We start from the raw sequence: 25085 nt of genomic DNA on the forward strand, positions 1-25085 counted from the left end.
TTTCTCCACAGCACTATTGGGGGAAAGCTGCCTGTGAGAAGGGAGAGGACCGAACACAGAGGGGAGAGGTGCTGCCACCCAGGGTCAGTGTGCCCGTTTCCTGCCACTGATCCATGGCCGGTCGCGGACATCCCACCAGAGAGGAATCCCGGGTGCGTCTCCAGGCGCATTCCTTAAGGCGTGAAGAGTTCCAGTTCTGGGGTAGCCAGTCGGGCAACCTGAAGGGCCTGTCTGCCAGGACATCTTCTTTGGGCTTGGTTGTAGGATTGGTAAGTAGGGATGAGCCCGATGTTCGAGTCGAATGTAAGTTTGATTCAAACATCGGGTGTTCACAGAATTTAGAACATTATGGGGTGTTCACGACATATTCGAGCACTGTGGAATGCCCCACAATGCACTGTGAGATCACAGTGCGCCTTTGGCCAACCATGGCTCAGTGGGCTAAGTCCATGCCCCACACTATATAAGGCAGCAGACGTATGTAGTATAATGAATGAAGAGAGATTAGGCAGATTAGTTAGTTGCGTGGAGGCAGTGTATTTGATATATATCTATACATATATATATATATATATATATATATATATATATATATATATATATATATATATATACACACTCTGCATTTAGTGTAGATTCAGTGTAGAATCTATATTCAGTCAGTACAGGCAGTGTATTTGATATATATATCAATAGATATACGCCTAATATATACTCTGTATTTAGTGTAGATATTCAATGTAGAATCTATATTCAGACAGTAAACCCTGCAGCAAAATAAAAAATAAAAAACCCTTCAGGTCTGGTATAGATTTTAAGGGGAACCCCGCGCCAAAAAAAAACAGGTGTCCCACGATGTCCATCCATCTTCAATTACGGCATCGATGGTCCCATGAAAAAAAACTAAAAAAACTCTGCCTCTCTAGGAGGCGTCCCTGTGACTGCCATCTTTTTGCTTTGACAGCTGTTATATAGTCATTATGTCGGTGACATAAATGCGTGACCCCGCCCCCTCTGACGTCACATGATGCCAGAAGGGTGTGGAGTCACTAGGTTACGTCAGCGGGTGTCTCCGCCCTTAGCTATATAAGAGCTGTCAAAGCAAAAAGACAGCAATCACGAGGACGCCTCCCATGGTGGCGGAGTTTTTCAGTTGTTTTTCTTCGGGACCTGTCTGCGCCATGATTGAAGATGGATGGACATCGCGGGACACTTTTTTTTACTTTTTTTTAGACCTGAAGGGCCTGGTATGGATGGGACCCCCATCCATTTTTTTACATTTAGCACAGGGTTCCCCTTAATATCCATACCAGACCCCAAGGGCCTGGTAATGCACTGGGGGGGGGGGGGGGGCAGCTTTTTTTCAATGATTTTTTATGTATATTGCCAGGATCTGGCAATACTTTACAGCCACAAGCAATTTTAAATTAAACTTTTTCCTTTATAAATGTCAGTTTGCTGCGGGACTGTTATGAACATGGGGAAGATACACTGCTTTACAAGCAAATTAAGGGGACCCCCAAGCATGATATTTAAAGTATTATTTCATTTTTATTGTTTCACTTTAAGCATTATTAAATTAAGTAATTGAATTTGGGGGACCCCCACACTTTTTTATTTATTTATTTATTTATTTATTTATTTATTTTATCAATGACTTTCAATGAGTGTTCTCTGTATTACGGAGCCGACAGTTCATAATAGCTGCGAGTGATTTTAAAGGACTTTTTTTCCTGCATAAATGACACTTTGTGCAGGGACAGTTCTAAGCACCAGAAACATGCGCCCCTTCACAGGCATACTATAGATACCCCCCAGCTACGAAATTTAAAGGAATATTACACTTTTATTGTTTCACTGCTCCTGAAAAAACGTCAGTTTTTAAAACTTTTCTTTGCATTGGTACATGTCCCCTGGGGCAGTACCCCGGATCCCCATACACGTTTTATAGCAATAACTTGCATATAAGCCTTTAAAATGAGCACTTTTGATTTTTTATGTTAGTGTCCTATAGGCTTTAACGGTGTTCGCACAACTTTTTTGCCTGTTCGCATTTTCTGCTGCGATAGGTGAGCGGGCGCTTGCCCAACCCTCCACACGTCAGAACACTGCATGAAGACACCCGTGTTAGGTTCTCCTACTAAGGTGAAGCAGAGAAACGTGTTACACTAACACCCTGCTGAGCAGTTATAGTATCCACCTTGCTTACCTGGATACTTTACATCATCCCTGCCTGCCAGGACATCTCTAAATACACCTTGTTAACTTTGCCAACAGAACACCAAGAGCACCAACACAGAGCTAGTGGAAGACATAAGGCCGTCCTGTTTCTAAAAGACTACAACTAGTTTCTCCTTAAGGGATTGGTCCTGTTGGTGCTTTGTAGAATCCACATCTTCACATTTAGGACTCTATTGTTGTGAGAGCGAGTCTAGATATTAAAGGGCTATATTGTTTGAGTCAATTAGAAACAGAATTCTTACAGTTTCTGGGACTGTGGTGTTGAGATATAGAAGGGAGTGGCCTGATACACATACTGTCATCCCTCTGCCCTTCTGTGACCTGTGCTCATGAATCCCAATAAAAATCAAGTACATTGAGCTGCACAAGTGTTTAATTTTATATATATATATATATATATATACATATATATACAGTATATATATATATATATATATATATATATATATATATATATATATATATATATATATATATATATATATATATATATATATATATATATATACACATATGTTGCATCCTATTGTTGTGTTCTTTGCTGTTCTTATTACCAGAGGTTATTTATCAAAGGTAAAACCTTAACATGTTATGTAATTATGTTATTGCACTTGACTGCTTTTATGTTTCAGTAAAAACCATATTTAACTGCTCTCGCTATAACTTGTGTCTGTTTACTGGTGCGCTTGCAATAAGGTTAGTACCAGGTGTGCCAGAGGGGCACAAGGAACCAAAAATTACCAAGTGGGTGTCGTTAAACCAGTTCATACCTGCATGAGACTCAGAAATAAAGTAATAGTATCATGTACCTGGTAAAGATCTAGGCAGGCCATTAATGGTGCAAATTTATTTTCTTCCTACTGAACCACCCGAGATTCGAACCATGTATGGCGGGCCTAAGTAGATAAGCTGGGTTATACGCAGTAAGGCAAAATCAGCAGAACTGGTCTACTCTCAGGTAAACAAGGACAAGCTGAGGACCACTCACCAACTTCTATCTGCAGTAATTTGGTTTATATATGCCACTGGGCACCAATACTAGTGACAAGCATGCACACTAATTTAATGCACATCTGGCATTTACCCTATACAAAGAGGTATGGGCAGAGTTATGTGCACATTGAATTCCAACAGATGTAGACAGTCATGAGCTTGATAAGGGATGGAATAGCCAAAAGAAAGTAGGGAAAATGTTAATATGGTTTTGTGCAGTTTAAAAATGGTATTCACAAAAATGGCAGATGAGTCACTCCTAAAAAGTGAGGGTAAAAGTGTTGCATAGTCTATAAATCCAACACATTTCTCATCTAGTCATCTCTGAGCCTAGGGTGCCACTGGATGACAATTATACGAGTATCTTCAGTCACTGGAACAGCTGAATGCTAGCATCATCCATCTTGGAAATAGGCTTCACACAAGCCTTCACCATTCCAAATCAGTACCGCCACTAATGGACAGTGATGCTCCTGATGCTAGGGTTTAGTTCAAGGGTGGAGTTGGCTTGGTAAAAAGTCATTACAGAATTTAAGGTCTTATATATACACAGAACTTTCCCTGGTCTACATAAAACATAGTATTCACAAGCATAATTAAAATAGAAATCCAATAATAATGTTTTTTGCAGACTTACACTGGTTCAATTTGGCTCGATGTAGGTATCCATATCTGATATAGGGAGGACAGATGGGGATGTTTAATAATAACTGTAATAGTCCTCACTACATACAGTGATAGCCATGATCTTCTGCGTGCATCTACCCTCTGTACACTAAATACAGAGAGTTACTTACTCTGTACCACCGTCATTCACAAAACACCTTGTATTTTTTTCAATGAATACAAGGCTTTCTTTGATTGAAGGAGGTGGAAAGGAATCGTGAATGATGTCACAATCTCTACCTCATTCAGTCAGAGAATGACTTGAATTAATTGAAAGAAATACAAGATGTTCTTTGAAATGGTGGCAGTGCCAAGCAAGTGACCCTCTGTGTTCAGTGTGCAGAAAGGAAGCCACTGGAGCAGCACCCAGAAAATCATGGCTATCACTGTATGTAGTGTAGACTCCTACAGTGATTTCCAGCATCCCCAGTGACCCTCCAGATATCAGATATAGATACTTACATTCAGCCAAGCTGGGCCAATATAGGTTTACAAAAGGTATCGTTCCAGAACTTTGGCTTTAACACAAGGTGCCTGCATTTTATTTTTGTTAACCACATCAATACCAGGCACTTAAACACCTTCCTGCCCAGACCAATTTTGAGCTTTCTGCGCTGTCGCAGTTTGAATGACAATTGCGCGGTCATGCTACACTGTACCCAAATGAAATTTTTATCATTTTTTTCCCACAAATAGAGCTTTCTTTTGGTGGTATTTGATAACCTCTACGATTTTGAAAAAAAAAATGTTTTCTTTTGTTTCAGTTGCAAAACGTTGTAAATAAGTATGTTTTCTCCTTCACTGATGGGCACTGGTGGGGCAGCACTGAGGAGCACTGATAAGGCTGCACTGAGGAGGTGGCACCAATGAAGTGGCACTGATGAGGTGGCATTGATGGGCACTGATAGGCGGCACTGATGAGCACTGATAGGTGGCACTGATGGGTGACACGGATGGACACTGATAGGTGGCACAAATTGGCACTGATAACTGGCACAGATTGGCATGGATAGGCGGCATGAATGGGCATGGATAGGCGGCACAGATGGGCATGGCTAGGTGGCACAGATGGGCATGGATGGGCACTGATAGGTGGCATGGATGGGCACTGATAGTTGGCATGGATGGGCACTGACAGGCGGCATTGTATTGTACTGATGGATGCCAATCAGTGCCAAACAATAATGCATGCCAATCAGTGATGCCCATTGTGGGCACTGATTGGCATCCATTGTGGGCAATGATTGGCATCCATGGTGGGCACTGACTGGCATCCCTGGTGGTCTAGGGTGGCATACCTGGTGCTGGGCATCCCTGGTGGTCTGGTGGCATCCCTGGTGGTCCAGTGTGGGCATCCTCGGGGGGCACAGACCCCCCTGTCAGAGGAGCAGCCGATCAGTTCTCCTCTACTGGCGTCTGACAGACGCGAGTGAGGAAAAGCCGATCACCGGCTCTTCCTATTTACACTGTGATCAGCCGTGATTGAACACGGCTGATCACGTGGTAAAGAGTCTGCGCTGGAGACTCTTTCCCAAGATCATAGTTGCGGGATGTCAGACTGACACCCTGCAACAACGATCGCCGCGATGCACGCCCCCGGGGGCGCGCAGCGGCTCAAAATCCTGAGGATGGTCTATGACGTCCAGTCAGGATTTTGAAACCACTTTGCCGTCTTCATTTGACAATGGGCGGGCGGCAAGTGGTTAAAGTCACTTTAATCACCTAAAAGGTTTACTTTAGCAACCTCAATACACCCCATCCTTTTCATGCCATTTTTCAGTGCTGTGATAGTTTGACTGACAATTACTTGATCACAAAATACTGTACCCTAATGAATTTTATATATTTTTTTAGACACATAGATGTTTATTTTGGTGGTATTTAACAACCATAGTTTTGTATTTATCTTTTAATATGAAAACAAAAAATCCCCTAGTGAACTTGGTTTACTACTGTTTACCAGGTACAACGCCACTCTGATTGGCATGTGATCCGTGCTGCCCACTGAAAGTGCAATCATAGGCATTGTGCTCACTATAGGCACATGTTCTGAGTGGACACTTAAAAATGTCTGTTTTATTGCAATAGGTAGTTGTGAAGTTGTTAAAGTAAGCAACGCCTAAGAACAGACACCACAAGATGCAATTTGTTATGTTTCTTAGCAAAAAACCCTCTTATATGCCCCTTTCTGTATTAAGTTTCACTATGTTACTGGACCTGACTTTTCCTGATGTAATGATATCAGCATTATAAGGACAAGACTAACTGGCTACTGAAATGGTTTCATCGGATAGTGGAACAGCATTTTTCAGTAATTAGAAACAAACCCAGAGAAAGGCAAATCCTTTAAAATAAAAATACTAAATCAGAGTAAGGTACACCTGAGGGTTTCTGGATAAAGAGAGTTAACAGCAGCTACCCCACAATGTCTACTTTTATACTTTTAGACAGTAAGTTCACTTTTGATAGATGCAAATAGAGTACAGGTTCGCATAAAGTCTGACTATTCAGATTCATACTTACATAAAACATCAGGGGCAACCCATCCATTAAGGATGCACGGGCGCCATCTCCCCTTTCCATCGCCACCGCCATGTGTCCAGCCCCTGTCCAGATGCCGGGCGTGTTTTTTTTAAGCACCTGATTGGAGCCAGAGGCTCTAATAGGCTTCAAAATAGGGTGGGCTCCAGACACAGAGCATGACGCTCTGAGCCCACCCAGGTGTGTTAGAATAACGAATAAATATTTGTTATTCTAATACTGAATTGCCTCTCCGCCAATCAGGAAGCACGGGGGTGAGACGCGTTTCTGTATTGTCCAAAAAGAGGAACGTTCTGATTGGCCACCGGGGAGTAGGGAGGAGACAGAAGCTGCCAAGCAGGGAGAGGAGATGCCTGCTCGTAATGCCTGTGGAGGAGAGCCGGAGGTTGAGGTAAGTGCACCGACTGACCCGGGGGTGGTGGGTGCACTGTTTGCCACCCCCCCAAAATAAATTGCCACCACCCGCCACTGATCATGATATCATTTTATTTCTGTAACTATTAATTTCACCAGCAAATAGCGCTGTAGATTTTCTTTTTGTTGGATATTTTTATGTAAGCTGGAAATCTCCTTTAACATATGATGTAGATGGCAATGCTGAAAAAAAACGAATACATCCACCTTTTAAGAAAAAACAATAAATGCACATATTTTAGCAGAAAAAAATGTGCATTTATTATTTTTTTTCCTGTAGGAGCCTGATAAACATTGCCCCCATGCTCAGTGGATGCAATGTCCAGCTTCTGCAGATAAGGCCTGCAACTTTCAGTCTGTACCTCTGATACAGGCAGACTACAAGCTGCAGAGCTTGTGGATGAACTACGAGGGCACTCATCGGCTCCCCCAATTCTGGAATACAAGCCATCAGCCACGGTAGTTGCAGTCTATTCATACATAGGAAACTGTGAATGAATGACGCAGCATGTGTTGGCGGTGGCCTGCATGGCCACACTCTTTTTGAATTGTGACATCGGGTATGGGGAGAAGATTCCCTGCCTGTTGTCACACTGAGACAGGGAGCAGGGGGAGAGTCTGCAAGATCTTGAACATGTTCCATGTTCTGCCCTAAATATAGGTGGAACATGTAACATGCTCAGAAAGGTTAACTTTTTTTTAAATGAAATCTCATTGCTAGAGTACCTCGAATAGATTGCATCGCATCATGCAGGATATTATTACCAACCACAGAGCTAAATCATCTCTGTAACCATCTTCTTTTCACCAAACTGCTTTCTGACATTGCAATAAGGTCAGATGATTCAAACAGCACGGTGCCACTTTGGACTTCTTAAATCAGAATTGCAAGGAAGAATTTACAAATATAAGAGCAGTTTTACCTTCTCAACAATTTTTATCTCTGTCTATTCTTTTCTGAAATTCCTAATGCATTATGTTTATATCTGCCTGGAGTTCAGGAACTTCAGGATATGTAGTCATCAAGATTATGCAGCAAGTATGTATGTAAGACCATCATTGTGTTGAAAATTTTTCAATAAACTTTTTATAAATTAATTTTCAATGTATAAATACATTTTTAATAAACCCCAAAAAACATCATACTCTGTTGTGAGATGATATATTTATGCAAATAGTAATGTGAACAGTAATGAATTAAACAGCAAATGGGATTTTCATTTGGGACACTTTTCCAGATAAGCTTTGAGATCCAAATTATTTTACCCCATTGGTACTTGTAGTATATAAAGAATAATTTGCTAAAAATGCATAAAATATATTTGGAGCTAGGTTTAACATCCATTCCTACAGACATTTCTACAAAACAGAGAAACAATTATGGAAATGTGACATTCTCTCTAGGAGAAATCATGTAGTGGATCCATTTATACTTTTTATTGTCAATTTAGAGCACTTGAGCTGAGCTTACCAGAGATGGATGTGGAAAGCACACAACACTTTAAGAATGTGCAGCTGAGAGAGCCTAAATTCTCCAGTACTACTAATGCAAGGAAGTGGTTTTTCTTGGTTTATTGTTTCTATTCCAGAGTTTACACAGAAAATAAGAAAAAAAAAAAAAGTCTTCAACCCTTTAACCTGTTGATGTTGATATACTTTCATTTATTTACACTAAACTATATAACAAATTTGTGGTGTTTCATATGCTTTGCTAAAGTCACACTATAGACAACTAAATAAATACTTGAGATTGTATGTCCCAGGCGTTAAGGCATCATTGTCTTAAACAAAATTAGCATAGAATAAAAGAATCATCCAGAGTTTTATAAATGCAACACTTTTTTAAAGTACATTTTGTTTAGTACATCCATTGATAGGATGGTTAATAAATCCTAATTTTTACGTTTTTCTATGAGCTGCTGTTCCTGTTTCAAATAGTTGTAAAATGGCTTGTCTACTGTCAAGGTAATTCACTCAGGATTACATTTTGGGAGAGTCTTAGCCCTTGTACACACAGTTGGAGATTCCGACAACCAAATCCGTCGGATTTTGTCCATCGGATTTTGTCCGACGGATTTTGTCCGAAATACGGTCAGACAAAGTTGTCGGAAAATCCGACGTGATTACATTATTTCGTTACGACGGGACTACGTTCACGCTAGTAGCCAATAGCTTTGGTGTAGGAATTTGATCTGAGCATGCGTAGCACTTTGTCCAATCGGAATTCTCTACACATGATCGGCGTATGTCCGATCGGAGCATTTTGTCGGAAAATTTTACCAACAAGTTGGAAAACTTGGTCCATAAGATACTCCGACCGAAACAGTCCGATGTAGACCACACACAGTCGGAATATCCGACAAAACGGTCCGATCGGACACATTCCGTCGGAATCTCCGACCGTGTGTACAAGGGCTTATAGACACAATGCTACCAAAGCTGCCCCTAGATTTTTTATTTTTTTTCATTAAGATGGTAGGCCAAATGAAAAAACTAAATAAAATAAAAAATAAACAAACAGATTCCCCCATCCACACAAGATGGTCAGCTTGTGGACATATAACTAAGCTCATCTTCCATCACAACTGGAAGTGACATTAATTACACCTGTTGCTGTCTGACTACTAGAGATCGATGATGGAAGGGTGCTCAGACTGATCAATGCCAAAGATCAGAAACAACAGCATATGCACAGGATAAGGAACGAACACTAGTGTACATGTACAGGCCTTTTGCATAGGTTATTAAGAGTCTCTGCTTCTGGGATTCTAGACGTGTGCAGAATGGGGGAAAAAAAATAATTTCAGATAGATTAGTTAAATTACTAAACTTGTTTTGATGATTCATTTTGTACTTTGTTTTGTTTCTTTTCATTTCATTCAATTTTGTTTTGTTTATAAATTTTCTAATGAATTCCACATTTTCGGAACAATTCGATTTTAGATTGGTCAAAAAATGATCAACTCAAATCCTGTGTGAAGAATAGATGGTGGTTAGGGATGAGCTCCGGCGTGTTCGGACACTCCACGTGCAGAGCCCGCCAGGAAGTCAGCGCAGCGCTGTGCTAATCACAGGCAGAGAGACATTGTCCCGATCTCTGCAGCCGCACATCGGGAAATGTCTCACTGCCTGTGCCCGGAGCTCATCCTTACTGGTGGTTAAGGAGTGGGCAGGGAAGGTGGATCCTTAACAACTGATGATTCATCAGCTTTCAGTCGGTTGACCTGCTGAGAGCTGAAATGTAAGCAAAAGAAAATTCTGAAAAAAAAACAGTGTGGGTCCCCTCACAATCCATACTAGGCCCTTCAAGTCTGGTATGGTTTTTTAGGGGAATCCCATGCCAAAATGTAAACAAAAACCTTGTGGAGTCCCCCCAAACTCCAAACCAGACCCTTATCAGAGCATGCAGCCTGGCATGCCAGGAAAGGAGGGGCGAGTGCGTGCCCCCCCTACCTGAACCATACCGGGCCACATGCCTTTAACATGGGAGGGTGCTTTGGAGCGGGGGGCTCTTCCCAACAATCCTGGGTGGTGGTTGTGGGGGTCTGCGGGTCGGGGCTTATCAGAATTTGTAAGCCCCCTTTAAGAAGTGTAGAAGCATAGAAAATTGACAGCAGAAAAAGTTCATGGAGTCTGCCCATTTTTTTTTATTGTTTTTTTTTTTTTCATTAACTTTGTTGTCTGACTATAGATCTATGTTTATCCCAAGCATGTTTGAAGCCATGTACTGTTGATTGTCTCACTACCTCTGCTGGTAGTTTATTTCAAGCATCAACTACCCTTTCAGTAATACTTTCTAAGCCCTTGTACACATGGTCGGAGAATCCGTCGGAATGTGTCCTATCGGACCGTGTCGTCGGATAATCCGACTATGTGTGGTATGCATCGGACTGATTCCGTCCAAATATCCATCGGACCCAATTTTCCAACATGTTGGAAATATTTCCCGACCAACTGGTTCGATCGGACATGGTCATGAGAATTTTGATCGGACCAAGTGCCACGCATGCTCAGATCAAATTCCTACATCAAAGCTATTGGCTACTGGCCTGAATGTAGTCCCATCATAACGAAATTACGTCATCACGTTCTGAAAGATCGGATTTTTCGACAACTTAGTCCGACCGTGTGTATGCAACAGTTTCGGACACAATCCGTCGGACTAAATCCGACGGACAAAATCCGACGGATTTGGTTGGCAGAATCTCCGACCGTGTGTACAGGGGCTAAGATTAGTTTTGAACTTTCCTCCAGTTAATTTGAGGCCATGTCCCCGTGTTTTGCTTGATTTTGGTTTCATGTTGAAAAAACTGCCCTACTCAACCTTATTCACCCCATTGATGTATTTAAACATTTTAAATCATGTCTCCCCTTTCACTTCGTTCCTCCAGACTGTACATATTAAGTTCCTGAAGTAGCTCTTGATATGTTTTATCCCCAAACCTTTCAACATTTTGTTGCCCATCTCTGGACTTGTTTTATCTTATCAATATCTTCTTGTAAGTGAGGTCTCCAGAACTGGACACAGTATGCTAAATGAGGTCTCCCTAAAGAACTATATAGGGGAATCAGGACCTCCTTCCTCCTGCTGGTGATCCCTCTAGTGATACATCCTAGAATTCTATTTGCTTCTCCCCCTGCCTGGTCACACTGTTTGCTCATTTTACAATCATCTGAAATAAGTACCCCTAAAACTGTTTCTTCTGTAGCGCTGGCTAACACTGTACCCCCAATGTTGCACTCTCTCCAGGATTTCTTTTTCCCTAGGTGCACTATTTTACATTTAGAACCATTAAACTGCAGTCTCCACTGCTTTGACTAATCTTGCAGCAATGCCAAATCATGTTACAGACACCTCCAGGGATAGCAATTCTATTACACACCCTTGTATCATCAGCAAAAAGACATGCCTTGTCCAACAAACCTTTATTTATATACTTTACACCAGCTGCACTGTATTATATATGTGTACACCGCCTGAAGTGGATTAGAAACTGTATACACTGTATTATATCTTGTGTACACTGCCTGCACTGTATTATATACTGTACACTGACTGCACTGTATTATATACTGTTTACACTGTCTGAAGTGTATTAGAAACTGTACACACTGTATTATATATTGTGTACACCGTCTGCACTGTATTACATACTGTACACCAGCTGTACTTTATTATATACTTTGTATACTGCCTGAAGTGTATTAGAAACTGTACACACTGTATGATATACTGTGTACACCTCCTGCACTGTATTATGTACTGTACACTATGGGCACTGTAATATATACCATACACTGACTGCACTGCATATACACACACACACACATAGTATATCATAAACGTGAGTATATCCCTCACATTTTTATAGATTTTTTTTATATCTTTTTATGTGACAACACTGAAGAAATGGCACTTTGCTACAATGTAAAGTAGTGTACAGCTTGTATAAAAGTGTAAATTTGCCGTCCCCTCAAAATAACTTAACACACAGCCATTAATGTCTAAATTGCTGGCAAAAAATGTAAGTACACCCCTATGTGAAAATGTCCAAATTGGGCCCAAAGTGTCAATATTTTGTGTGGTCACCATTATTTTCCAGCATAGCCTTAACCCTCTTGGTCATGGATTTCACCAGAGCTTCACAGGTTGCCACTAGAGTTCTCTTCCACTCTTCACGGAGCTAGTGGACCTTCCATTTGAGGATTCCCCACAGATGCTCAATAGGACCACTGACCATCAGTGTAAGGGGGAGCCCTAAGCATATAATGTTGTATACGCACAGGGCCCTCTTTAAAGCAGGGCAAAAGGGGCAGCTGCCCTGGGCCACATCGTTGTTGACAACCAGAAATAAAAACCCAGAAAAACTCTGCTGATGCAGCCTTTTCATGATGACAGCTCTTATATAGCTGAGGGCAGAGACACTCGGTGATGTAACCGGGTGACTCCGTTCCCTTCTGAAGTCATGTGCCTTGAAGGGGTGGGGTCACCTGGTTACGTCGAAAAGGCTACAGTCGGATGGAGGCAGTTTATTTTTTTCTTGGGACTGTTGGCAATGTGATTGAAGATGCATGGACATCGCAGGACACTTTTTTTTTAAATAACGGAATAGTCAAATACTGTCTGCTGTCATTTTAACTTTTTTGACACTTTTTTGGGTGAATGAGTAGGGACCCATTCACATAGGGAGGGCCAGGATCTGGGGACCCCCTTGTTAAAGGGGGCTTCACGGTTCTGATAAGCCCCTGCCTGCAGACCCCCTCAACCACCAGGCAAAAGTTGTGGGGAAGAGGCCCTTGTCCCTATCAACATGGGGTCAAGGTGTTTTTGGGGGGGACCCCAAAGCACCCTCCCCATGTTGAGGGCATGTGGCCTGATACGGTTCAGGAGGGGGGAGCTCTCTCGCCCCCCCTTTTCCTGCAGCCTGCCAGGTTGCATGCTAGGATAAGGGTCTGGTATGGATTTTGGGGGAGACCACCACACCATTTTTTTAAAAATTGACTTAAAATTAGGGCTGTGGAAATTAAAGATTAATTCCTCGATTAATCGTTAATTTTTTTGATTGATCAGAATTTTTTGATGGATCAAAATACTTACCTCTCCGTCGGCTCCCAGGTCTTCAGGGAGTTCCATCGGAAATCCGGTGACACACGTGGGCGGCACAGTGGTGTAGTGGTTAGCACTCTCGCCTAGCAGTAAATAGGGTCACTGCTTCGTATCCCAACCATGACACTACCTGCTTGGAGTTTGCATGTTCTCCCTGTGCCTGCGTGGGTTTCCTCCGGGTACTCCGGTTTCCTCCCACACTCCAAAGACATGCAGGTAGGTTAATTGGCTTCTGTCCAAAATTGGCCCTAGTATATGAATGGGGACCTTGGATTGTGGGCTCCTTGAGGGTAGGGACTGATGTGAGTGTGCAATGTACAGGGATAGGGACAATTGTAGACACTCACTCAGGTTGAACTTGATGGACTGGTGTCTTTATTCAACCTTACTAACTATGTAACATCATGGACATCAACGTCACCGGACTCCTCCCCCCTTCTCCAAGTGCCTCTGTCTGCTAACAAAGGGAAGGGGGAGGAGTCCAGTGACATGAAAGTTCTGATTGAACGTAACGCATACGGGGAGAAGCTATGCATGATGTCACCCGCTGCTGCCCTATGGAACTAACACGATTGTCAGGTTTACATGCTGTGTTTTTAGCATCTTTATGTGAGTAGTTTGTGTTTGAACACAATAATTTAATCTTATACTTAAGCGATGAGCACTTAGATCTTTTCTTTCTACCCATGACCTGACATCCTTGCTGAGATCTAAGGAGATGTGAGAGAAGTGGTCTGTGTTAACCCTTTTGATACCCGCTTGCATGACCACTTGTTTGCACAGAGGTCCATGCCATAAGGTGAGAGTGATTAGTTAGACCGGAGGTAGAGGGATTGTCACGCTACTGTGGAAAAAAAATGACTTACGTCAGTGCTACAGTTTGACCTTTGGCCAATCATGGCTCTCACAGAAGAGCACGCTGTGATTGGCCAAAGCATGCAGGTCAAATGCATGCTTTGGCCAATCAGCAACCATCAATGCACTGTGATCTCACAGTGCATTGACAATCTTACAGTGAATTATGGGGCATTCCGAATTTCCCGCAAAAGCTCCATAATGTCCTAAATTTGGCGAACGGTTGAACACCCGATGTTCGAGTCGAACATTGGGCTCATCCCTAGTGCAGAGATTAGTAGGGGTTTTAGGATGCAAAGGTGTATTGACAGGGTGGATAAAGATGTAGGTAGCGTGTAGGGCAGTCCATTAATTTTAACGGGCTGTTCTATAAGCTAGAAATGCATAAGAAAGTCCCTGACCCTTTTTCAAAATCACACAGTTGCACAGCACATGTTGCAGATACATGAGGGTGTCGTTAATAATTAATGGCACTGCTGTGTATCTGCTAAAGGGCAGCATATTTCTGTGGTGTTAGGAAAGCGATTTTCCATTTGTTCCCGACACACAAAGGTGAACGCAGTCTCAGTTACATTGGTGGTCAGTGCAAATCTTCTCATTACATTGGGGCTTGGTGTAGAATACATTCATTCACACTAGTGGCCAGCGTTAATGTTCCTCTTACATTAGTGACCAGTGTAAATCTCTCCTTACATTGGTGGTTACTGTGAATGCTTCTATTACATTAGTGGTTAGTGTAAACCCCTATTACATTGGTGGCTAGTGTTGAAACTCCTCTTTATATTGGTAGTCGGTAAAAAAAATCAGCATTGCCATTGATCATACCCTCCCCTCCCCCCAGCACTGCCACTGATCCCAGGAGTTATAGGATTCCTGTCTATTGATGGGTCCTCTCACCTCCCCAGTCCATGGTGTGCAGGCAGTGAGGAGATGATGTGCTGTAACCTCTAGCAACTAATCAGTGAGCAGTATTACTGTACAGTAATCTCTAGCAACCAATCAACAAACATAAATCATGTGCGGTAACATCTAGCAACTAATCAATGAGCTGTAATGGGCGCTGTAACCTCTAGCAACCAGTCAGTAAGTGTTAATAATATCCTGTAACCTCTGGCAACCAATCGCAATCGCTGCCTGATTTGATATTGTAAACTGATTTTGAGTCTATTTGCTATTTATTGTATAGTGGTGTGAAAAAGTGTTTGCCCCCTTCCTCATTTCCTGTTCCTTTGCATGTTTGTCACACTTAAGTGTTTCGGAACATCAAACCAATTTAAACAATAGTCAAGGATAACACAAGTAAACACAAAATGCAATTTGTAAATGAAGGTGTTTATTATTAAAGGTGAAAAAAAATCCAAACCATCATGGCCCTGTGTGAAAAAGTGATTGCCCCCTAAACCTAATAACTGGTTGGGCCACCCTTAGCAGCAACAACTGCAACCAAGCTTTGCGATAACGGGCAATGAGGCTTTTACAGCATCCTGGAGGAATTTTGGCCCACTCATCTTTGCAGAATTGTCCTAATTCAGTTACATTAGAGGGTTTTCGAGCATGAACGGCCTTTTTAAGGTCATACCACAACATCTCAATAGGATTCAGGTCAGGACTTTGGCTAGGCCACTCCAAAGTCTTCATTTTGTTTTTCTTCAGCCATTCGGTGGTGGACTTTCTGGTGTGTTTAGGATCATTGTCCTGCTGCAGAACCCAAGTTTGTTTCAGCTTGAGTACACGAACAGATGGTCGGACATTCTCCTTCAGGATCTCTTGGTAGACAGCAGAATTCATAGTTCCTTTTATCACGGCAAGTCTTCCAGGTCCTGAAGCAGCAAAACAGCCCCAGACCATCACACTACCACCACCATATTTTACTGTTGGTATAATGTTCTTTTTATGAAATGCAGTGTTCCTTCTACGCCAGATATACTTGGACACACACCTTCCAAAGAGTTCCACTTTTGTCTCATCGGTCCACAAAATGTTGTCCCAAAAGTCTTGGGGATCATCAAGATGTGTTGTGGAGAAATTGAGACGAACTTTGATGTTCTTTTTGCTCAGCAGTGGTTTTCTCCTTGGAACTCTGCCATGCAGGCCATTTTTGCCCAGTCTTTTCCTGATGGTGGAGGCATGAACGCTGACCTTAACTGAGGCAAGTGAGGCCTGCAGTTCCTTGGACGTTGTTGTGGGGTCTTTTGTGACCTCTTGGATGAGTCGTCGCTGCGCTCTTGGGGTAATTTTGGGCGGCCGGCCACTCCTGGGAAGGTTCACCACTGTTCCATGTCTTCGCCATTTGTGGATAATGGCTCTCACTGTGGTTCGCTGGATTCCCAAAGCTTTGGAAATGGCTTTATAACCCTTTCCAGACTGATAGATCTCAATTACTTTCTTTCTCAATTGTTCCTGAATTTCTTTGGGTCTTGGCATGATGTGTAGCGTTTAAGGATCTTCTGGTGGACCTTACTGTGTCAAGCAGCTCCTATTTAAGTGATGCCTTGATTGTGAACAGGTGTGGCAATAATCAGGCCTGGGTGTGGCTAGAGAAATTGAACTCAGGTGTGGACAACCACAGTTATAGTATGTTTTAACAAGGGGGGCAATCACTTTTTCACACAGGGCCATGATGGTTTGGATTTTTTTTCACCTTTAATAATAAACACCTTCATTTACAAATTGCATTTTGTGTTTACTTGTGTTGTCCTTGACTATTGTTTAAATTGGTTTGATGTTCCGAAACACTTAAGTGTGACAAACATGCAAAGGAACAGGAAATGAGGAAGGGGGCAAACACTTTTTCACACCACTGTATGTCTCTGAGCAGGTGGATAGTGAAATTGTATGGAGGGGCAAGAAAATATTTGCCATGGGTCCAATCAATATTAAAGATGGCCTTGTATACATACTGTAGTTCCAATCTCATTATTATATACACAATGTTGCATGTTACGGAATGAAGGAGGCACACTGACCACACAGTCTTGACTACTGTACTCCATCTGCTTTGTTGTATGTTATGTAGTCCTGACTGCTGTACCACAAGATTGAAAAAAAAAACACAATACATGCTGCATACCCAATAAATGACAGTTATGGCTACTTAGAATTATATAGGAGATACAGTATGTAATGTCACATTTTTAATGTGTTTTACTCATTTTTAGAGTTTTGGACATTTAATTTCTGTATTTCAAGTTATTTATTTATTTTTAGGTTATTGGTATTTTGTTGAATCATGCATGCTGATTAACAAATCATGTAACTGTAATTTATAGTTTATGCAGTTGTTTTGTATTTTTGTATGGATGTTGGATGTTGTTATAGGACATTAAAAGTATAGCAAGCCTCACATATACAGTATATGAATACATTGTTTGTGGAACTGGTAAAAGATCCTTTAGCAACCAAGGTAAAAATACTAAGGTGTTCCCCCTCCACCTTGCACACATACACACATACACACACATACCTCTCAACTGCCCTGAATTCCACACGACTGTCCTAGGCTGTGTCCCACAGCCCATTTAGGAACAAGTTCTGGCACTTGGCTCCACTAATTTATGTTGCAGGGGGGCATCCAGGCCCACACTTCAGCAGCCAACACCTCTCCCCATCAGATGCCTGTCACAACAATACATAAAGGAGCCCAGGTAAGCTTCCCCTAGTCTCCACCTCCATTCTGATGTGTCTCATGACAGAGCATATGGAGGAGCCTGAGAGGAAGGATATCTTTCAGTATTGAGCAGCATTGTGTCTGAAGTCTGAAGTTTTCGGGATGGATAGGGAATTGTAGGGGGAAACAATAATATGGGGAAGAGTAGCAAAGGGTTACAAAGATTTTCACAGGGGGTGGAGGATTTAAGCTGTGATTGAGGAGAATATTAGGAATTGTGCTAAGGGGGGGGGGGGATATGGGGAGAAGAGAATTTTTGATAGAACGGGGGATTGGAGGGGATGATTTTTGTTGGAAGGGAGAAATGGGGGTAGAGGATTGTGCTTGGAGTGGTCATTTGAGGAGGGGGTTTAAATGATATGGGGGAGGGGGTTGTGCTAGAGGGAGGCAATATGATTTGTGCTAGAAAGGGGGGACTGGGGTGAAGAGGTATTGCATCAGAAGAGGGATTTGGGGGGTGAAGATGATTTGGGGGGGATTAGTGATTAGTGATGAGGATTTGTGCTTTGTGCTGGAAGAAGGGATTTGCGGGGGGGGGGGGTATTTTAGAAGTAGGGAGATCATTTGTGCTGGGAGGAGGATTTGGGGAAGGGGGGTGTTGGAAGGTAGGATTGGAAGGAAAATGATTTGTTTTGAGGTAAGGGATTTAGGGGATGGATGAGGATTTGTGATGGGAGGAGGGACAGGGAGGAAGAAGGATTTGTGCTGGGGGGAAATTGGAGGGGAAGAAGGTTTATACTAGAAGGGGGATAGGGGGATTGGGGGGATTTGTACTGAGAGGGGGGGAATTGAGGGTGTGACAGAGGCTTTTGGAGGGGGCTGAATGCTAGCCTACTGACTATGGACCCTGGCATTTGAGGGAGCTACAAGCATTTTGGAAGATATTCTGTTATGTAATGCAAAAGGACATTATTAAGGAGGCCATGATGGTATCTGCCTGTTTGGGACTCAAGGGACAGATGTATGTGAAAAGAATGCTGATTAATGAGATCTGGAAAGCCTTTTTCACCCAATAGTTTATTGTGCTCATTACCACACCTTTGTCTCCTAGCAAACTATTGGGAAATGTGTTTCTACTTATGTGTATTGTAAGTTGAGAGTGAGGAGATGGCAAGTCTACCCTGAAAGGCAATATCTCTGAGTCACCTAGTCTGGGTAAATGATTAGATAACAAGCTTGTGTTAATTAGGTGTCTGGTTACAGTTTGTATTGTCAGCCTGCTGTATATATTTGTGTGTCATCTCAAATAAATGAGTTCAGTTCATGTTCAGCAACCAAATGAGTATTGCCTTGTTTGTTGTTGGGAGCAGTTGGAATATCTGATATCTATATTCAGACTGGGAGGAAGCGGTATATGATGAAAGCACTCAAGCAGAGTGTGAAACTTTTTAGTTACAGAGGGGTAGAGGAGAACTTTGTGCTGGGAGAGGGTAAAGGATTTGTGCTGAAAGGGGAAGAGGATTTATGCTGGGAGGGTGATTTGTGCTAGAAGGGGGCATTTGTGCTAGAGGGAGGAAAGAGGATTTGTGCTAGAAGCAGGGATTGAGAGGGGGGAATCAGTGCTAGAAAGAGTAGAAGATCTGTGCTGGGAGAGGGTTTTTGAGGAGTCGAGGAGGCTTTGTAATGGGAAGGGGAAGAGAATTTGTGCTGGGGGGATTGGGGGCAAATATTCTTTTCGCTTGGAACTGGGAACATGCAGGTTGGTGCTGGATTTTTTTTGAGGGGTGTGGATTTTTGATTAAAAGAGTAAAGTGGGGGAAAGTATTGCCTATGGGGGAGAATGTTGCACTTTCCTGTCACCTACACTGGGTATTACAGACTCTTGACGCTTGAACTCTTTTCTTTTTGTACTCCTGACCCCTACTGTGCATTACACATCCTGCACATACCTCTAACTCCTTCAATCTGTATTATGTAATCCTAAATCCAACAATGACTAGGTACAAGGAGGCTTGAGTGTTTAACCATGCCCTGAAGGCCCTGCCATTGTTAACAGTTCAAAGTTTAAAAGGATAGTTCACCTTTACAAAAAAATTGCATGTGCAAGTAAATTATGTTTGTAGTTTAAAATAAACTGTGCAGGTCTGACTAAAGACGAATAATACCCTTGCTAAAAGTTTAGGCCATTAACATAGCTCCCAAAGCCTGACTGGAATACTCCCAGGTCGTTACTAAGTGAGGCCTAGTCATCACTGCTCACCACAACCATCACAGAAGTGAGCTCTTTCTCTGATTCAAACCCCTTCACATACTCTCTCTCTCTCTCCCCCCTGATGCAGTAGCTCTGAGCTCAGCATTTGAGAGCTCACTTCTGTGATGGTGGAGGTGAGCAGTGATGACTAGGCCTCACTTAGCAACATCCTGGAAGTATTCTAGTCAGGCTTCATAAGGTACGTAAATGGCCTGCACCTATAGACGGGCTTTATTCAACTTTAGACAGAGCTGCACAGTTTGTTTGCCCCTTATGCGCATAGCCAATTTGGTGGTAAAGGTGAACTAATCCTTTAACTGAAATGATAGCAATAAAGATATCCCTCTACATCCGATGTGCATGGGGATGTGTGTGGTATAATTGAGATTTAAACTTTTACGCGTGTCCTGACTACATATATGTCTGCACGTGTGTGGGAAAGAAGGTCTTTTAAGTTTTTTGTTTTATACTTTGTTTTTCACATTTTTCAAAGTTCAGCTTTAAAGTATTGTTTTGCTTTTGCAGTCAAATTTGCAAAATAAATTTGGAGCATACAAAAAATAATGTTTAAAAATATTTCTTATCTTTCTAGTAGTTTCTAAATATGTAAGCAGCAATCATACATTTTTCGATGTTATGCTATGTGAATGGGTGCAAGTAACAAATATAAAGTAGGTGTTATCCAGATTCGGCTGAAAAGCTGTAAATACACTTTAGCATTTTCTTCACTAAGCCAGCAATGGCAGCCCTTGAACTTTCCTTACGACAGTATCACTTTACTAAAACGATAATAATCTAACGTATGTATGATTTTGTCAATCACGTTTTTTTTTTTTAAAGATAAATAAAATTGCTCTATTTCTTGGTACTAAAGCCCCTTTAAATAATGGAACTTAGTAAATATAGGCCTAATGCATCTCTAAGCTGTATGGTAATTTCCCATGGGAAGATTTATGAATATTATTTCATGTAAAATCCAGCATCTTTCGTTTTTACTGCTTGTAACTTGTAAATAGCATAAAACTGAAGCTGGCAGGACTTATTATGTGAATGAGTGCCAAGCACAAGCATTAGAGGAACTACAGTACATGAACATGTGGTCCTAAGCATAAATTGTACCTTTCTGTTTAACTTGTCTAATCAGCTCTCCACATCAAAACTTAATAAGTGGCTGCTTCTCATTTAGAGGTCTAGTAAAACTACAATTACCACTGCAGTAAGAGGCCTTGTTTGGAAAACAGCATAAAATAGTTTTATGGCTATTGTTAGCTCTACCCCAGTAGTTGTTCTCATGAAGGTCAGTTTAGACGACAAGGACTCCATACAATGCAAACAAAAGTGAGAAGATGCAACTGCAGCTGTTTCTCACAAAATATGCTGCTAGCATGGTGTTTTTATGATACCTTTGGGGTATCCTTGTATAAATACTGTACGACATATGATTAATCATGTTGGGTTATGTTAAAAAACACAAAAGAAACTTTGTTTCTGTATGAATATGGTGGTAGAAAAATGGTATAGGTAGGAAAATGCTGGAATGGGGTTTGAGCAAGTAAAATGGTTCTAGTAAAGAGTTAAAAAAAAATTGAAAGATTATCAAAAAATATTCAATCAAAGGGAAATATAACATGAAGCAAAAGGTGCTAAGGTTAAAAATGCTGAGGGTTTAACCCCTTGCTGACCGTATAATGTACATATACGGTGGCAAGGCGGCTCTGCTGCGGAGGATCACCTAGCACGTGATCTTGCACTACCAGGTCTGATGCGCACGTGCGCGCTTCTGGCGGGCCACTCCAGCTGTGATTAGACATAGCGGGAACTAATCGGTGGGTATGGTGGACCCAATGTATGCTGGTACCTGCCGATGCTTTGGTACACAGGCAGAACGACGGTCTGCCTATGCAAACAAGGCAGATTGTTGTTCAGTACAGAAGGCATGGATCCTGTGTCTCTGCTTAGCAGGGGCACAATCCATGCCTTTTTCTAGTACAAGTACCTCCCCCACAGTAGTAAAGCACTGGTCAGGCACACATTTAACCAGGTCTGGGGCGCACATGCGCACTGCTGGCGGGCCACTTCAGCTGTAAATAGACACAGCAGGAGCTGATCTGTGGGTATGGCAGACCCAATGTCCGCCAGCACCCACCGATGCTTTGGTACACAGGCAGAACTATCCTGTGTCTCTGCTAAGCAGGAACACCGATCCATGCCTTCTCTTCTAGTACAAGTATCTCCCCCACAGTAGCAAAGCACTAGTCAGGCACACATTTAACCCTTTGATCGCCCCTTTTGTTAACCCCTTCCCAGCCAGTGTCATAAGCACATATTTTTTTTAGCACTGATCACTGTATTAGTGTCACTGGTTCCCCAAAAGTGTCAATTAGTGTCCCGACTGTCCGCCGCAATATCTCAGTCCCGATATAAGTCACTTATTGTCACCATTACTAGTAATAAAAAAAATATATCCTATAGATTGTAGATGCTACAACTTTTGCGCAAACCAATCAATATGCAATTTTTGGTATTCTTTTTACCAAAAATATGTAGCAGAATACGTATAAGCTTAAATTGTTGAAGACATTTTTTTTATTGGTCGCGTTTTATAGAAGAAATTAAAAACGACTGTTTTTCTTAAAAAATAAAAATATTGTATATATAAAAAATACTACCAAAAAAAAAAGCACAATTTGTGGGAAAAAAAGACTTATTTTATTTGGGTACAGTGTCGCACAATAGCGCAATTGTCAGTTAAAGTAACGCAGTGCCATATTGCAAAAAATGACCTGGTCATGAAGGGGGGGGGGGGGGGGGGGGATCTTTTGCAGGTCAACTGGTTAATACTTTATTAATTTTGCCTTATTCATTTACTTCAAAGCATTTTGCCACAATGGGTAAATTTCACTGAAATTTCAGGAAAATGAAGCCTCAATTTTTCCCTATTTATAATTCATATTACATTTATAAAGGAAAAAAAAGTTGATTAGTAGTCGATGGCAAAGTACCAGAAGTAACAAATTTGCATTAGTTGTAACCATGTGTGAAGAGTAATAATATATAGCTCACATACTTTTAGAAAAATGTTTCCAACCAAACTTTAGGACTTAGCTTTCAAAAGTGACAGATTTTCAGCTCTCCGCAGCGACTCACTAAACGTTTATTTAGATGGTGGGTAAAACACCACATTGCTCAGTTCCCACGTTTTATGTTCCCATTGCTGATATTCCAGATTCTGTTTCAGGAGGCGCATGGGGCTACATGAAACATTCAGCTGACTTTATCGTCATCCCAAAGAAAGTTTTCTGAGTTCCAAACTGTTCTATGCTAATTCTGAAAGCTACAACACAGCACCCTCTTGTGCTTAAACAGGCCACAGTAAAAGTACAACACTCCCCCTAAACATCCTGTGCACTGGATCTACTGTATATTACTATATTTATTCTTTAATATAATTTATTCCTTCTAAAAAAAAAAAAAATTGCAAAACAGAGTATTTTTTTTAAAGATAGATGTAGCAAATGCGTTTTTATTTCATATTATATTTTAATGAAAGAAAGAGAGAAAGAAAGAAAGAAAAGAAAGAAAAGAAAAGAAAGTCCTTATACTATGGTTGCACTGTTCTCCATCTTTAATAGATTATACAGCCTGAACATAATGGCTATAGCCCAGCAAGGGTTTCCGGGGAGCAGGTTAAACAGTCTGCAATCAGACCAAAATAAACATAACTAAGCGGAAGTTATAGCAGGAATACAGTTTATACAGCAAGAAGCTGTCAAATCAAGCAGCTGTAGACAGTGCTGAGGAATGAAAATGTGGGGTTGGAGTCACAATTGGAAGTCAGAGAAAGGTAAAAACAAGTGGAGATCCAGTAAGATCTGGACAAGCAAATTCTGCAAAATACTGACCTGTGAATGGCATATCAGAAATGAATGAACTAAAAAATGCAAAAACAGGGGAGGACCTATTAGGAGACACAATGCCACACTGGCACCCCACCAGCGCTGGTGCTAGCTTGGCCTTCCCACAGCCTATGTGCATAGCTTGCCTGAAGGAATTAATAAGGCAAGTGTGCATGCATCAGGGCATCAGTATGGATATCTTGAAAGCACAAGGATGCAGAACGGGCAGGTAGAGAAGAAGCAGCAGAAGCATCACCTATGGAGAGTAACAACAGACATAGCAGAAGAAGTAACAGAATGCCTAGCAGCAACTCAGGAAACCACAAGAGTCCAGAAGGAATGAACAACCGGTTCAACCAATCAGTGGCTCCAACCGCAATTAGCGACCAACCGAAAATGACCCCTGGATTCCCAACCACACTCTTGGTGACTGATCTTGTTGTGTATTTCTGGACACACTGCTAGATGAAGCCAATGTGCTACATTTCAATGGAATGAGACTGTACAAAGATTTAAAGATACCTGCAAAAAAAAGTTGAAAAACAATTCCCAGCTGCATGCCATGCAATGCTTAGACCTTATAGATTGTATTGCATAAAGTATTATTGAGTTTTATTATTATTGTTAATTAAGTTTGATGTATTGATGATCACGAAACATCATTGTTATGTAAAGTTTTTGAAGGAAATCACATATTGATGGTGGAGAATGTGCAATGTTTGGGCACTTTAATAGGTTTATACTCTATATATTCATACACTGGATATTATCCTTCAAAACTATAGTTTTATGCATTTAATTATTGCTTTCAAATGTTGATATTAAATATATTTACTCTGATATAGTACTGGGATTCATAGGTGACTGTGTAGAGCTCTGTGCATGCTCACAACATTTTAGTGCATTGTTTAAAGTAAAATATATAGACTTTCTGTATTTGCCAATGATTCCTGAATGATATTACTGGTTGCCTTAAAGTTGTCTTTAAAGTTTTGCTGTCACTTACTAAAAAAA

This window comes from Lithobates pipiens, unplaced genomic scaffold (genome assembly GCF_037356315.1).
Source record: "Lithobates pipiens isolate NorthernLeopardFrog02 unplaced genomic scaffold, aLitPip1_a1.2 Scaffold_19, whole genome shotgun sequence".
NCBI lineage: Eukaryota > Metazoa > Chordata > Amphibia > Anura > Ranidae > Lithobates > Lithobates pipiens.